Here is a 17,316-nt window from a genome sequence, read left to right on the forward strand (position 1 = left end):
GTACTGAGGATCAAACCCAGTGCCTCACACATGTGAGGTGGGCACTCTACCATTGAGCTACAGATCCAGCCCAAATTATGTATTTTTTAAAAAAATTATAGAATGATAAATATAAATCTATTTGCAAAATAAAATTTAGTTTAAAAAGAAAAAAAATATTTATTATGTTTAAGTCAGGGAAAAAGGTATAACGATCATTTATTTTAGATATATAGATATTATTTTACCACAAAGGAATTTATGTACTACATTGGTAATTGTGTAGCAAGCCTCCTTATATAAGTCTCTCACTTGAAAACAATAATTTACTGATGGTTGTTAAACAGGTCACAGGAGCTCAAATTAAGTGGGAACAAATGTGAAAGTTAATTTGGGGGTACAGTAAGAACAGAGATGAAGAGAAGCATCCCCTGCATAAATAGCTTTACAGGACCAGAACCAGGATTCATGACCTCTTACATGTGCCACGTGGTTTTTCTGTAAGAGTTCCACTATATAACCACAGGCTTGGGCCCAGAAGTTTGGCGAGAATTAGCTCCAAAGGAAACCCTCAGGGACTTTTTCCTGTATTAAAATATGTCTGATAGACAGGGAGGGAAAAAAAGGCTTTGAGTTTGTGAAAAGGAAAAGGCCAAATGACATAGCAGGAAGTGCTTGAATTGCTCCAATGTCAAAGATGGCAGTACCTTGCCATGGCTTTGTTTCAGCACCCAGCCAGACTGGAAGTCACCATGTGTTAGGGATTCATGGTTTCTGCCCTTTATTCCTGGAGAAAGGCCATACAAGAAACCAGGAGAGGATAGGAATAAAGGAAAAAGTAATCAAAATGAAAATCCCCACAAGATAACTCCTCAGCCCTACCATCCAGAGACTGTTAGGCCAGAAGGAAGAATTTTAAGAGATTTAAGCATGAGAGTTTTGATTTTAATTTATACTCATTGTGGTTTTAGCATTTAGACTCACAGAAATTTCTGAGTTATAGAATTTTTCTATAAAAAGTATAAAAATTGCAATAACCTATCTTAAGAATCATTCTATATTCCATTGGAAATACCATCTATGGAAATATTGTATTACTGAGAATCAAATGTGCTTATATCTACAAATGACAAATACTGTCTTAAGTGCTAAAAATGTTTACGTATTGGCAATGAGGGAAATGCCGATAGTTCATCTCACCGACCCAATACATTCTTACTGATTAAGAACCACAGATTCTTTTCTAGTCTATCAAGAAAGGAGCTTGAACTCAACCTTTACTAACATTTCAATGCATAATACTATATTTATTCTAAGGTAACTAAAGTCATTCTTCTCATTTAATTCAAGAATGGCATTTACCTTGTAAGCTGAAAACTCCAGTTTAGTATAATTTTAAAGGCAATATTGTCAATTTGTGTATGTTCTTCTCAGAGTGGACTCTTAAAACATTACTCCAAGAAGTTTAAGTTGAAGAAGTAGTTTGGTAAGCTACCAAATTACTGAAGTGTTGTTAAAAAGTCTTTGGCTCATCTGGTCTGTGTGTTTCACTGTTTGAATCAGTACCATAGGAATTCAGAGAATAGGCTCTAGGATATGGCTATCTACTCTTTACACTTGCAATTCTCTTTATACCCATATACCCTTATTAAAATTCACATAATAATACTTCATAGTATAAGAAGTATTTGATATAATTCATGTAAAATATCTGAAGTAAGAAAGGAAACATAAGGTCAGATAGTACAATTTTTATTCACTTCTTACAAAAATTGAGGATAATAGTACTTATAAAAATGTAAGAATTAAATGAATTAGGACAACTAAAATTCCTAGTAAAATTCCTAGAACCACCTGGTAAAGGACTCAGTCCATAGTAAATATTATTATTATTAACCATAAACAGTTTCAAAGAATAATACTTGGGGATTGATTATAATATTTGTTTTAGAGTTTAAATGACTTTGTAGATCCTAGAAATAATTATTAATTTTAAATGGTACATTTAAATTTCTGATAAGCAATATCTCACAATTAATCACATCACATACCAGTATGCTTTTCAGTTAACTTTCACAAATATCAAAATAAGATCATAAAAACTTTTATTTCTGACTTCTTGTCCTATGCCAACCCTGTCTAAACATTTAACTGGGTTCAGTACATCCTTTCTGTTCTGGTTTGACTCTTATTCACTCTAATCAACTGTTCTAAACTTATTCTAATTGTATTCAAAAGCTATTTTAGACTTTGCCTATCATTGTAGCAGATAGCTCAGTCTTTCCTACCACAGAGAAAATAGAGGTGATCTATTATCACCTCCTTGATTTTCCTCCCATTTGCCTCCTGATAGCTATATTTGTACCTTTAAATGTGCCTTTTTTCTTTTTAAAGCCATTATCTTAGCTCAAGATATTATAACAAAATACCAAAGATTGGGTGGATAAATCAACAGACATTTATTTCTCAAAATTCGGGAGACTGGGATATCAAAGTTAAAGGAATAAATAGATTCAGTTCTTGGTGAAGGTCCTCTACCTGGTTTACAGAGGCTGCCTGTATCCTGTGTCCTCAGATAGCAGAGAGAAAGATCTAGTTTTTTATCCTTAAAAGGAAACCAATTATATTGTGGTAGTCTGACCCTCTTTACCTCATCTTAATCTAATTACTTCCCAAAGGCCCCAACTCCAACTAATATCACCCTGGGGGTTACAATTTCAACATGTGAATTTGAAAGGACACAAAAAATTACTCCATAACAACCATCTTACCATTTTGAAGTATATAGTTCATTGGTATTAAGTATATTCACAATGTGCAAACATCACTACCATCGATCTCAAGAGCGTGCTTCATCTTGCAAAACTGAAACTCTATATCCATTCAGGAATGACTGTGTAATTCCCTCTACCCATGAACACTGGCAGCCACCATTATATTTTCTGGCATTGTTGATTTGACTACTTTAGTTTCATTGTGTAAGTAAAATCATACAGTATTTATCTTTTGTGACTGACTTATTTAGTTTAGTATAACATCCTCAAGTTTCATCCATGATGTAGCATGTGTCAGAAATTCCTTCCTTCTCAAAGCTGCATAATATTCTATTTTATTTATGTACTACATTTTATTTACCAATTCACCCATCAATGTATAAATTATGATTTTGCAAATTTCTTTTTGACACCTGGTTTTAAGTGGGGGGAGGCAGTCCTCTTTAAAACCCAGAAATAGAAATGCTGAATCATATGGCATTCTATTTTTAACTTATTAGAAACTACCATACCATTTTCTGTTGGGCTGCATTATTTTTTTTACCACTAAAAATGCACAATTCCAGTTCCTTGAATTTATGGACTAAATCCTACTTGACCACGGTGCATAATCCTTTTAATGTGATGTTAACTATTGTTTGATAGTATTCCATGAAGGATTTTTGCATCAACATTTATCAAAGATATTTGGAATTTTCTTTACCTATAGTGTCTTTGTCTAATTTTGATATTAATATAATGTTGGTCTTACATAATGAATTTAAAATGTATTCCTTTTCAATTTCTTTGAAAGGTTACAAGGAAGATTTGTGCTAATTATTTAAATGTTTGGTAGGATTCACCAATGAAGCCATCTATTCCTAGGCTTTTATTTATTTTTTGTTTAGTACTGATTCTGTCTTTTTACATAGATCATAGTTCATAGTTTCTGTTTCTTCATGATTCAGTTTGGGTGAGTCATGTGTGTCTCTAGGACCTTCATCCATTTCATCTAGGTAACCCAGTTTCTTAGTGCACAATTATTCACAGAACTCTTTTACAATCATTTTTGTTTCTGTAAAACCAATTGTAATGACTCCTTCATTTCTGGTTTTAGTTTTTGGATTCTTTTCATTTTTACTTTGTCAATCTTGCTAAATGTTTGTCAACTTTGATGATTTTTTTTTCAAAGAACAAAATTTTGGTTTCATTGATTTTCTCTGTTGTGTTTCCATTTTTATTTTTTAATACATGCTCTAATTTTTGTTATTTTCTTTTTCTATGGGATCATTTTGCTCCTCTTTATCTCACTGCTTTTGAGGTATAAATTTCAGTTTCTTTTAAAAGATTTTCCTTCTGTATTAATGTAGGTATTTATTACTATGAACTTCCAAGCCCTTCTGATTTAGCTGCATTTCATAAATTTTGATGTGTTGTGTTTTCATTTTCATTTGTCTTCATGTATTTCCTGATTTTCTTTCTAATTTCCTCTTTGATCCAAAGAAGACTCTTGTTTAATAGTGTATTGTATAATTTCCACTTGTTTCTGAATTTTCCCATTTTATTTATTATTGATTCCTAGTTTATTTCCATTGTGGTCAGTAAAGTATTTTGGCATCATTTAAGTCTTAAATTTGTTAACACTGATTTTGTGAACTAACATGAAATATCCTGGAAAATTATTTTTTTTCTTTAGTAAGGATATATTTTCTGCTGCTGTTGTGTGGAATGTTTTTTATATGTCTCTTAGGCACATCTGTTCTATGTGTTACTTAAATCCTCTGTTTCTTTATTGATCTTCTGTTTGGAGGTTACATCAATTATTGTAAGTGGTATATTGATATATCCTACCAGTACTGTAATGCTATATATTTTTCTTTTAGTTCTGATTCTCTTTATCCTGCTGAGCACTTTATTTATATATATGAATGACAGCAGAATGTATTATAATTCATATTACAAATATAGAGCACAACTCTTCATATCTCTCCTATAAAAAGTATATTCACACCAATTTGTATCTTAATACATGTACTTTGAATAATGATATCCATCACATTCCACAATCATTTCTAACTCCCTGCCTCCTCCCTTCCCCTCCTACCCCTCTGCCCTATCTAGAGTTCATCTATTCTTCCCATGCTCCCTCTCCCTAACCCACTATGAATCAGTCTTCTTATATCAGAGAAAACATTCAGCATTTGTTTTTTGGGGGGATTGACTTACTTCACTTAGCATTATCTTCTCCAACTCCATCCATTTACCTGCAAATGCCATGATTTTATTCTCTTTTATTGCTAAGTAATATTCCATTGTGTATGTATGTCACATTTTTTATCCATTCATCTGTTGAAGGGCATCTAGGTTGGTTCCACAGTTTAGGTATTGTGAATTGTGCTGCTATAAACATTGATGTGGCTGTGTCCCTATAGTATGCTGTTTTTAAGTCCTTTGGATATAGAGAAGAGAGATAGCTGAGTCAAATGGTGGTTCCATTCCCAGTTTTCAAATGAATCTTCATACGTCTTTCCATATTGGCCGCACCAATTTGCAGTCCCACCAGCAATTTATGAGTGTACCTTTTCCTCCACATCCTCATCAACATTTATTGTTGTTTGTATTCGTAATAACTACCATTCTGGCAGGAGTGAGATGAAATCTTATAGTAGTTTTGATTTGCATTTCTCTAATTGCTAGACATGATGAACATTTTTTTATATATTTGTTGATTGATTGTACATCCTTTTCTGAGAAGTGTCTGTTCAGGTCCTTGGCCCATTTATTGATTGAGTTATTTGGTTTTTTGGTGTTTTTATATACCCTAGAGATTAGTGCTCTATTTAATGTGTGAGGGATAAAAATTAGCTCCCAAAATGTAGGCTCTCTATTCACCTCATAGGTTTTTTTTTTTTTGGCTGAGAAGAAAATTTTTAATTTGAATCCATCCCATTTCTTGATTCTTGATTTTAATTCTTACACTATAGGAGTCTTACTAAGGAAGTTGGGGCCTAATCCGACACGATGAAGTTTAGGGCCTACTTTTTCTTCTGTAAAATGCACAGTCTCTGGTTTAATTCCTAGGTCCTTGATCCACTTTTAGTTGAGTTTTGTGCATGGTGAGAGATAGGGGTTTAATTTCATTTTATTGCATATGGATTTCCAGTTTTCCCAGCATCATTTGTTGAAGATGCTCTCTTTTCTGCAATGTATGTTTTTGGCACCTTTGTCTAATATAAGGTAATTGTAATTTTGTGGGTTAGTCTCTGTGTCCTCTATTCTGCACTATTGGTCTACCAGTCTGTCTTGGTGTGCTGAGAAACTTTATGATAGTTATTTTGAATTTTTGTCAGATAAACACATAACTCCACTTTGTTAGTATTATTCTCTGAAGATTTAACTTCTTCCTTTGTGTGGAGGATCTTTGCCTGATTCTTCATGTTCCTTGAGTCTCTTTGTAGCTAAGACAAAGCAGGCACCTCTTCTAGTCTTTGAGAACTGGCTTTGTTAACAAAGACCTCCACTCATCATCCTGATCAGAGTTTCTACCAGTTTTTTCCTTTTCAAGGGAAATTGAAAGATGATAATTTATGATGCTTGCTCTATGCCAAACAGGGGGTGAGCTATGGTTTCTAACACTCAGAATTCCATCTTATTCTCCAAAAGGCAGCTGGACTTTACCAAACCCATTAAAGCTTCAGAGATATTCTGGTTCTTTAGGTATCTTCAGAGAAGTCAAGTGTTGAATCAACTCTTTCTATAATTTATGACTCTGGATCTATGGTACTACCTCTAGATGTAGATTTATGATAAGCTACCAGCCTAATTCATTGTCTCTGTATTCTCCAAGTGTCTAGACTATGCCAGCACCACATAGCTCCAGAATGGTAAGATAGATGGTATTTCTTTGGACAACCCTAAAGAAGGTGGAACACTGGACACCTGGATAAATTGACTCTCTTTGCGGGGATTTTTCACCTGCTCACTTTGTACTAATTATGCAGAGAATCTAGGATTTACTAGCCCAAACTGCCATTTTTTTTTACTCTCCTGGGTCTCTCATTGTGCCAATTCTTTTAGGACTCCCACATTGATGCAAAAGAAGTCAGTTTTCTGGGGAGCACCCTTGGAAAAGATTTGATGCTGGAAATGGGAACCAACTTCCTTTTTCCCAGAGTAAAACAAGTTAAGGGGTCTCTTGTATGACACTATACTAGAAGATAATAAATGATTTCTTTAAGCTAGTAGGTTTTGGGTGGTTCATTTTTCAGCAGTAGATGCTAAATCACTATGGAAGAAAGGACAGCATCAGAAAAGGACTTTGACCTAAATATGATTATCCTGAAGTGGTAGCTATAATTCCTCATTCTGTTTCCATCTCCACCTCAGTACAAAAATTACATTTTTTGTTTTATTTTCCTACTTTCCACATTTTTCAAAGCAGTTGCTCAAATGACTCCAAATAAGGTGAATGACTAAGAGCTATCCTGCATCTTTTGGCAGAGTGTTTCATTTGCCTATATATGTTATAGATAGAATTATGCATATGGTTCTCAAAATCAAAATGATTATGTGATCCATTACTACCTTCTTCCCTTTGCCTTGGCCACTCACCACTGCATCTGTATTAGTTTCCTCTTGCTGCTCTAACATATTGTTGCAAACAAATTAGCTGCTTAAAACAATACCCATTAATTATATGAAAATATTGTAGAACAGAAATGTGTGTAATCTCAATTGAGTCTTTTGTTTAGGATCTAACCATTCAAGGTGTTATCTTGACTCTTACCTAAAATCTGCTTTCAATCTCATTCAGATCATTTTAGCCTACAGTTCCTTGCATCTGAAGGGTCTTCTTCCTTGTTCAGTGTCAGCCAGGATACTCTCTTAGCCTCTGGAGGTCACCCACATCCTCCTTATGTAGCCTTCAAAGTCAGAAATGATATATTAGGCCCTTATGACATTCTAATCTCTCTTATTGGCCCTTCCAAATCCAAAAACCATTCATCATCATGCACTTGTTCCCCATCTTTTCCTTGCGAATCTCCTGTGCATATTCTATCTTGATATCGTAGTCAAATATTGACCAGGTCATAATTATTATTAAAATGATATATGATCCAGAGTCATATATTATAGAAAGAGTTGATTCAACACTTGACTTTTCTGGAGATACCCAAAGAACTAGAAATTTTGCCCATTCCATTATATTCTTTAATTGTAGTTTTCATCTTTGATGGTAGTCATTAGAGGTGAGGAAAATAAAGCTCAAAAGACTTACTAATCTATAGGATCTTGCCTGATTCTTCATTTTCCTTAGCTCTCTTTATAGCTGTTTTTGTATTAGACAAGGCAGGCACCTCTTTGGTTCCTTAATAACTGGCTTTTTAAAAAAGAAAACCTATACTTATCATCCTGGTCAGAAATTTTATCAATTCTTTCCCTCTGAAGGGAAGCTGAGAGATGTGTATTTATTTTGCTTGCTGTATGTAATTATAAGGTGAATTTTATTTTCCTTCATTAACTCATGTAGACTACTCTGGCACGTAGGCAAGAAAGAACATCCATTATTTGGACCCATGATAAATTAGTCTGTTATTGAGCTCCACCAGAGTAGGGATCCACAACTGGACACTGAGCTTCTGTGCTGTCATAGCCATCTCTTGCTATTTCTCTCTCCCATTCTTTCCCATCTTTGTACTGTCCAACTAGCTCCCAAATTCATGCAGCAAAGCTCTAAAGTAGAGGACAAAGTCAGAAGCGTCTTTAATCCCATGGGGTTGGAGAAATAATTGCTATGGAAATACCAGAAATACTACCATTATTTTTTGCCTAGAATAGTCTCCTGTGCAAACCACAGTAATTTCCCAGAGTTATCAATCTCTCTAACAACCTCCAAGGGCACTTCATCTCCGGGTTAAGTTCAAAGCTTTCCTCTGCTGATTTCTGTCTTATTTCTATTGATTTACACCATTCCCTATATACCACTTCATGATCTACCTATAACTAGCATTTTGTAATTCCTTAATGCTGTGATACTGTCACAGGATAGACCTATCATTGCAAATGTTATTTGCCTGCCTATATAATATATAATATGGATTTTTCAAATTAGGTCCTACTTAATTTTCAAGATAAGACCAGGTATTATCTTCAAGAAAGTCTCTACTACCATGTCTGAATATTTCATTTGCTCTTGGGTACCTCAAAGTCAGAAACTTTTTTTTCATCTTTATATATCCATGACCTTCCACTTTGGGTACAATAAGTACTTTTTGAAGACTGATTTTATATTTTGATGAAATATTTTATATTGGTAGTCTCTTGGGACTTTGATAATCTAGCATTAGCTAAATTAGGTGCTTAGTAATCACACTCATTTTATGTTATAATCATCCCCAGAACGTCTACATATACACATGTACAGATTTGTGGTACCCAACAGATCTCTTCCAATAATAAATCAAAAATACTAAATAAGTCTCCAATATTATAATTATACTAACTTACAAGTTCCAGAATTATTCTGCCTTTACTCCTGAGAGATCCAGAAAAGATATTATATAATCCATTACAAATCAATTATCACCATAAAACTTAGGTCTCTAATAGGAACGTAGTGCTGTTAGAAAAGAAATTTCTTCATTATGCTTTTAACCAAAGTACAGGAATTTTGGTTTTCAGGTTGGACAAGCCCACTAAAAGTTACTCCTTTACAACCTCTTCATGAAGGATGCTCAATAAATCACACCTATACATTTGATGAGGATGCAACATGTACAGTAAGACTGTCTTACTATGTGGGATAATACAATATTTCTTATTAGCATATTTTATTATGTGTACTTGGTATTTTATTTCTCAGAAAATGACTACTATTTATAAAATACTTCTTATATGCCTGACACTGTTTAGACCTGCTCAGTTCTTGCATTTTTTATTTTTTATTTTTTGCTTATATTCTGACATACCTACAATATTATAGGGAAGGGATGAGGGAGTAGATGCTGGTTGTTCCCAACCCAAACTCTCTCTACTGGAGAGTGTACATAATCCAAGTAGCAGTGAGTGATGACTATTAAAAGGCTAACAAGCACTATCTGATAGACTGTACCCTCCCACAGTATATCATTTGAACACCAACCCTGACTCGATTCATGCTTCTAAATAAGGTAGTATTGTGAGAGAATGGAAAACAAAGACATTTAAAGTATATGCCATAAATGTTTCTTCTACTCAAGATACCATGCACCCATGGAAAGTCTTTATGTTTTTCCTCATCCTGTGCAATTTTCTTTTATTAAAAAAATCATGAAATCAGAAATCAGGGTAATTCAGCCTGTTTGGGGATGTTATGAATTCAGAAAAAATACAGAATGTGATTGGAAAGAAAATTAAATTTTGTATTTGTTAGTTTTACTTATTCCATCTTTAAACTCATCAAAGGATTCATTACTTCTATAGGTAATTTCTATTAGAGAAATAAAAGTGAATATAAAAAAGTGAAAATATTGGTGCCCTTTTTTTTTCATTTAATCTACAAATTCATGGCAAAGTTCCAAGCCCTTTCTAGTTATTTTAGGATTAGAATTCTAAACTAGTGCTTCTAATGGGAATCTTTACTAGAATATTTATGTAAATTTGTTTTTATTAATGACAAATGAATCTAGATATTTTATTCCAGTAGTGGAAATTTAGTAACATGGGTCAAAATCTCCGGTGACAAAAACAATTAGATTAATATTTAATTTTTTAAAGTAAGAGGTCGTACGGTAGAGATAAAATTGTTATTGTTAGAGGAAAATTTCAATTTCCCAACAAGAGCATAAAATTCTAAAATTTAAGCCTGGCACTTAGGGTCACTTTGGCCTTGCAGGAATATATTGTTCCCAAATAAGTAACTGAAATTTTGATTCAAATTTTTGTTAATATCATAGGATCATAAGTTGAAGCTAATCTATATAGATCACCCATTACTTTTGGCTGATTACTTGTAATTCTATGGTGTAGAAATAAGGAAAGATCAATAGTATAAATCCCTTGAATACTGTACCATGGCTAAGTCAAGGTAAATGAGAAAACTTAAGTCTTGAACTAAAATGAAGGTGATCCCAGATTTCTATTATTCCCAGGAACTAGGCAGAGGCAAATAAAATTCTTCTTTGGAAGAAGATAATATTTTAATAAATCTCAAAGTATTTCTATGAATGACTTTTAAAATATCATGTTTGACATGCAATTAATAGTATCTAAACAAATAAGGATAAGTTCATCACAAGTGAGAATCAATGGAAATTAGAGAAAACAGAAAGGGATAACACATTGATTACAAAAAATGTAAATATCACATGATACTCATGGAGAAAAAGTTGAGCTCACAATTTTCACAAAGAAACTGTAAATTATCAAATATGAAATTAGCAAAGTGGGAGGTAGGGAGAATAGTCCCAGAACTGAAAACACAATAAATGAAGAACTTGGTTGATGGGTACAATAATAAATGAAACATAGTAGGAAAAGTAGAGAAATGATAAATAAGTCAGAAGAAACTATACAAGTCATAATACAATATACAAAAATGTAGAAAATAGAGAAGTAAAAGTCAGAAACATAAACAATAGAATGAGAAAAAATAGATGTGCTTATTGGGAAGCTCAAAAACAGTGAGATAGAATAGGGCAAAAGAGGCATGTGAAGGTACGGTTGTTATATCTATATTTTTTCTGGGGCTCTCGGAAGCACCCTTTCACATTCTCTGCTGTATATTGAGGTCAGAGTGTGGTTCCACACAAGTAAGCCAAAGGTAACAGTGATAATAACATTTGTGACAGTGGCAGAACCAACACCAATGGTATTGGCAGAAAAAGTTTCAAAACAGACACAAGTCATGGAGAACATGAGAATGGAAAGAAATAGAAAATTTCAGAAAGTTTGCCTTTTTGCATATTTTTTTAGTAATTGCTTTAATTGAAATCTGGACATCAGTAGTATCTTTTGTTCGGTTGAATATGAAGACATTTAGGAAATTGAGGCTTACACTATACTATTGGTATTGAAGAATCTTACACTAGGTTTTACTAGCATTTTATTAGGGCATAAATATAGTTCTGCTTCAATGTCATTAGTCCTGTCAGAAGTATTTAAAAACATCTCAATTAGAAGAAAGAATTCCATTGCATCAGATTCTAAGAACAAATAGAGGATAATAATAGAAGCAAGATAATAGATACTAGAAAAAAGAATATCATTTCAGAAAATTATATAGATTGTTATTCTGTGGACCTAGAATCCAAAACACTCCAAAAAAACTGAAGATGCATAAAATATGGAAGCTTATAGGACTCTAAGTGGAAGAGATAGTATATTAGAAAAATTCAGATCCCAATGAAAATTATACCATAATGTCAATCATATAATATACCAACATGATAATAAAAAAGAATATGACCCACAATGCATAAATTTCTGCTACCACTAGAGAAGAATTAAGCACAATTTTTGAAGTAATTGCCTCCAAGATAAAGAAGAACAAATTGGATAGATTACAGAGTGAAATAATCTCAACAGTGATATTTTGCATTGATTGTATCTTCGCTGGTATTTTTTGCCAGCAATTACTAAATTAGTTTAAAATATACTGCTTAAAAACATAAAGCTTAAGATGTTTGTAACATTTATCTACCTAATCAGGAAAAATTCAGAAAAAAAGCAAATATTTTGAGGGAATTTGGAAATGACTATACTTAAATTACATTTCAAAATAAAGGGGTAGTGTGTAAAATATCTCTTAGGACATAAGCAAAATACATGGGCTATTATAGTGCAAAATGATACCTTGCATGTCATATTGGTAATATCACAGCTACAGTCATTAGGCATTTGTTTAAACTTAGAAAACATACATAATTACTGGTGTTTGAGTATATTTGCACTTTGCTGATTAAGCAACATTTCATCAATACTTTTAGTATTAAATTGTTTTTATGAAATAGCCATCAAGGCTCTCTCCATTGGTATTGATTATCAATGTATAAAAATTACCCTGGTTTTCCTATAAATGAAGTGTGAACTATTTTAATTTTTATGATGAAGGTTTTTTATATGATTTGTCTATTTATGGCTAACAAATAGTTTTTTTAGAAACATTTATTTAAAAAAATAAAGTAGGTACAATGTCATATCACTATCACTAAATAGCAATAAATATTTTACTTTGTGTCAGGGATAGCATTCAATCATTATAATATTGTATTAATAAAGGGTGATTATTTTTTATTAGGATCAAAATCAAACAGACTTTATATTTTACCATGTATACTTCAAACATAGCATTTCAATAATTTCTGCATGTGACTCAATACATTAGGTAAACCCCCTCCCGAAATAAGCTGATAAGAAAGTTGTGATTATTTTGAATCATTAAAATACAGCAATGATTTTGTTGATACAACACTGATATTTATTTGAATAAGAATAATTCATATTGTGGATTCCAGAATACTATTACTTTTATAAAGCAATATTTTTAGAAAAAACTTAGGAGTAACATACCAAAAGAACTCTAATATTCTGTCATTTGGAATTCAATTCCCACTGAAATATATTTCAAAAATTAAGATTAAACAAGACACTTTTAAAAATTATTTTTATAAAGGAGACACTTTAAATAAATAAAATCAGAGTTTACTCAAAAGTAGGCAAAAACTAAAGAAAATGTTGAGCTATTCATCCATCAACAGAAAAAAGATGATACAGTTGGTCAGACACATAGGGAGGAATGGAATGTTAAAAAAAGAACAAGTGTATGGCTAACATTAAAGACTATATCAAAGAAGAGTAAAGCCTTATAGGGTTTAATTACATGCATAGCTAGAATTAAAATATGAGAATAATTTGGTATGTGTTTAGGGAAAGATCAGTGACATTCAATGTAAAAAATTCTTCACATTTTGGGGGTCAAGGGTAAAAGTATTAATATTGTTAGTCATTGAAAATATAAGTATTTGTATTATTATTTGTAAGATAAAAACCAAATTAGTAGAAAAATGATATACAACACTAACAAAATTAATGGAAAATCGATCTAAAGAAAAAAGAGGTAGACATGGTAAAAAATATTAAGTAGTGGTTTTAAACTCAGGTGTAATCAGCAAAATAATTTTAAGTTGTGGAACCAATCTAGATGCCCTTCAGTAGATGAATGGATAAAGAAAATGTGGCATATATACATAATAGAATATTACTCATCGTTAAAAGAGAATAAAATCATGGCATTTTCAGGTAAATGGATGGAGTTGGAGTGAAGTTATCCAATCCCCCAAAAAACAAATGCTGAATGTTTTCTCTGATATAAGGAGTCTGCCTCATAGTGGGGTTTGGAGGGGGAGCATGTGAGGAATAAACAAACTCTAGATAGGGTAGAGGGGTGGAAGGGAAAGGTAGGGTGCAGGGGGTTAGCAGGATGGTGGAATGTGATGGACATCATTATCCAAAGTACATGTATGAAGACATGAATTGGTGTGAACATACTTTATATACAAACAGAGATATGAAAAATTGTGCTCTATACGGGTAATAGGAATTGTAATGCATTCTGCTGTCATGTATTTAAAAATAAAATTAATTAAAAAATAATTTTAAGGGGCCTGGGTTGTGGCTCAGTGGTAGAGCGCTTGCCTACCATGCGTGAGGCACTGGGTTTGATTCCCTGCACCACATAAAAATAAAAACAAATAAAATAAAGGTATTGTTTCCATCTACAACTAAAAAAATGTTTAAAAAATAATTTTAAGTGTAAGTTTTTAAATGTTCTAGTTAGAAGACAAATTGTAATAATGAATTGAAAAAACACACATACGTACTGTTTACTAGAAACTAAAGCTCACATAAAGGTGGCAAATAAAACCTGCAAAAATTATGGGAAAAGGCATGTAAACATACCATTTTTGCAGGAAATATATATTAAAAAGTACCATGTACTTTGTCATAAAACAAGTCACCACAAATTGCACATATTTTAAATTGTATAGAGTATGTTCTTAGATCACAAGACAATTATGGCTGAACAAAAGACCCTTGCATATTTATATCTGAAAATGCTAAAATATATTTATGAATGGGTTATGAGACAAAAAACATAAAGGAAAAATATTTTGATCAGAATGATAATAAAAATGTTATAGTAAAATGTTTGAAATGCAACTATAATAAAATTTAGAATTCAAATATATTAAATGTATATAACAGAAGAAAACCTAACAACTCAAGAACTAAACAAGAATTCATATCTAGATGTTAGGAGAACTTGGAAAAATCAATTTAAAAAATAGATGGAAGAAAAAATAAAGGAATGACAAACATATATTATATATCACCAATGTCATAGTTGGTTTTTTGAAAAAATAATTCAATAAATATTTGCCACGACCGATGAAGAAAAATAAAAAATATACCTTTGAGTGATACAAGTATAATTTTATCTGCACAGAACTGGGCCCCTTAAATAGCCTTTAAAGCAAGGCATAATAAAAAAAAATACAAGACAAAAAAATCTGTATCATAAATAGAAGAAAGAAAATTCTAAACTTCAAATTACCACAAGTAAAAAAAAGAAAACACAAAATCCTAACAAATCAGGTCTTAAACTCTCAACAGGAACCTTTTGTGGAAAACAAGAACAGTTTTGGAAAAATTAAATGAAAGATAAAGGAGAACTTTCAGTCTAGGATAGACTTAAAACCCACTGGGAGAAAGATACATCGACTAAGTCTGCAGGAAGAGGTTAAAAGTGCATGATCTGAAGTGAAAGGCATTGAAAGGAATTGACTATACACAAGGAAGATAAAGACAACAGGAAAGACTGTGACTCTTTGGAGGTTGGGTTGTGATGGAAAAAACACAATATTAACTATCCTGAAAGAGAAAACAAAATAAAATAACTTGAGGTTATGCAAACCCTCCAGTAAATACCAACAAAGAAAAAAAAAAAAGTTTATTAAAGAAATTCTGTTTTTGCTACACTGACAGAAGAGGGCACCATTGCATTAAGAATACTGTAAACTATACCATCTCTATAAAGCAAATAGAAGAAAATGAAATAAATCTATTCAAAGCAAATACAAAGAAACGACAACAAAAAAAAAAAAACAAGAATTAAAAGATTTTAGTGAAGAAAATTACTCCCCAGACCACCTGTAAAACAAAGGCAGTATTATAATACATTACTACAAATTGAATCACATATTTTCAAACAAACATTTGAGGCTATAAAAGTCTGCCTTCATAGAGAAACTCAAAATTGAATAAAAATAAAATGGTCAGTAAAAAATAAAAGGAAAAAAGTCATCTTAGAAAATAATTGTTACATGATACAAGAGAAACGCGATTAGATTAAAAACTTAACAACATGGGGCTGGGGATGTGGCTCAAGCGGTAGCATACTCACAAAGATGTTGTGTCTGCCGAAAACTAAAAAATAAATATTAAAATTCTCTCTCTAGAGCTCTCTCTCTCTCTCTAAAAAAAATACTTAACAGAAGTTGAAGAAAGATAAGAAAGGATCCAACAGGATGAAAATGAAATAAAGAATTAGTTAAATGTGTCAGGAAATGGTCGAAGCAGAAAACAGGCACAGAAGAAACAGTGTACATTATAATCAGAGCCTCTGGAGAAGAACAAAAAATAACTGATGGAATGTGATTAATATTTCAAAATTAGTACTAATGTTATTTTCTCAAACTTAGCATGATAAATATTTGGGGCTGAAAAATTCTCTGTTATGGAGAATGGCCCTGTGTAACCTAGGAGGATTTGCAGCATTCCTGACCTCTATCCACTAGATATATGTAGCACATATGAAGCGAATGAAATTCCCTACTCAAAGATCTAGGAGATGACTAACAAACAAAAGGAAATTACAAAGAAAGAAAGAAAAAATAAGACAAGTAATACAGCTGAGGAGATGGAGTAATACAGTAATTTTTTCTGTATTAAACAAAGAGAAAATTGGACACATTTTAAGAAATAATGGATCCCAGAAACTAAACAAAAGGCAGTGAAGGACTGGGATCTCTAAGAAAAGGAAAATAACAATGTGAGCCCTAAAATCATACCTGCTCAACATCTGAATGCAATGTCTAAGCCACAGTCCAGGAAAGGAAAAATCTAAGCATAGCTTTACATTCTTGCTGAGTTGAATAGACAAAGATCAGAGTTCTGGAAGGTCATGGCATCCAGAAATTGCAAGGTATTATGCCAGGAAAGAGGAAGTTACAGAGAGAGGTAGGTTAATGGTAAATGGGCATCTTTGGAGATCTGCAGAGGAGATTGCTCACACCTTTTACTAAGCACCCATCTCTGCATAAAGAAGAGGAAACTCAAAAACTGTGGAAAAAATTCACTATCATTCCCTGAAAGCAAGACAAGAAAAGAAGTTCCACAAACTAGAGTTGAAAAAACTTTGTAAGATATGAAAACATCCAATAGAATCTCCAAAGGATATCACCTTGTTGCTGGGCTTAACTAGCCCTACTTTAAATATTGCTCTGAACTTGTTCTACAAAGTTAAAAGTAAGCCTAAAAAGCTTCT

General features: G+C 32.4%; 1 pseudogene across 1 annotated transcript in view; it reads left to right on the forward strand.

Annotated features, from left to right (window-relative positions):
• The window catches only part of LOC308643416 (protein SPMIP7-like), a 69,257-nt pseudogene that overhangs the window by 743 nt on the left and 51,198 nt on the right, over nucleotides 1-17,316 (forward strand). Inside the window, exon 2 of the transcript in view lies at nucleotides 9,414-9,511. The product of the transcript in view is annotated as a protein SPMIP7-like (transcript). The remainder of the gene's footprint in view (nucleotides 1-9,413; nucleotides 9,512-17,316) is intronic.

Source organism: Spermophilus citellus, assembly GCF_964194105.1.
Source record: "Spermophilus citellus genome assembly, chromosome: 3".
NCBI classification, from domain to species: domain Eukaryota; kingdom Metazoa; phylum Chordata; class Mammalia; order Rodentia; family Sciuridae; genus Spermophilus; species Spermophilus citellus.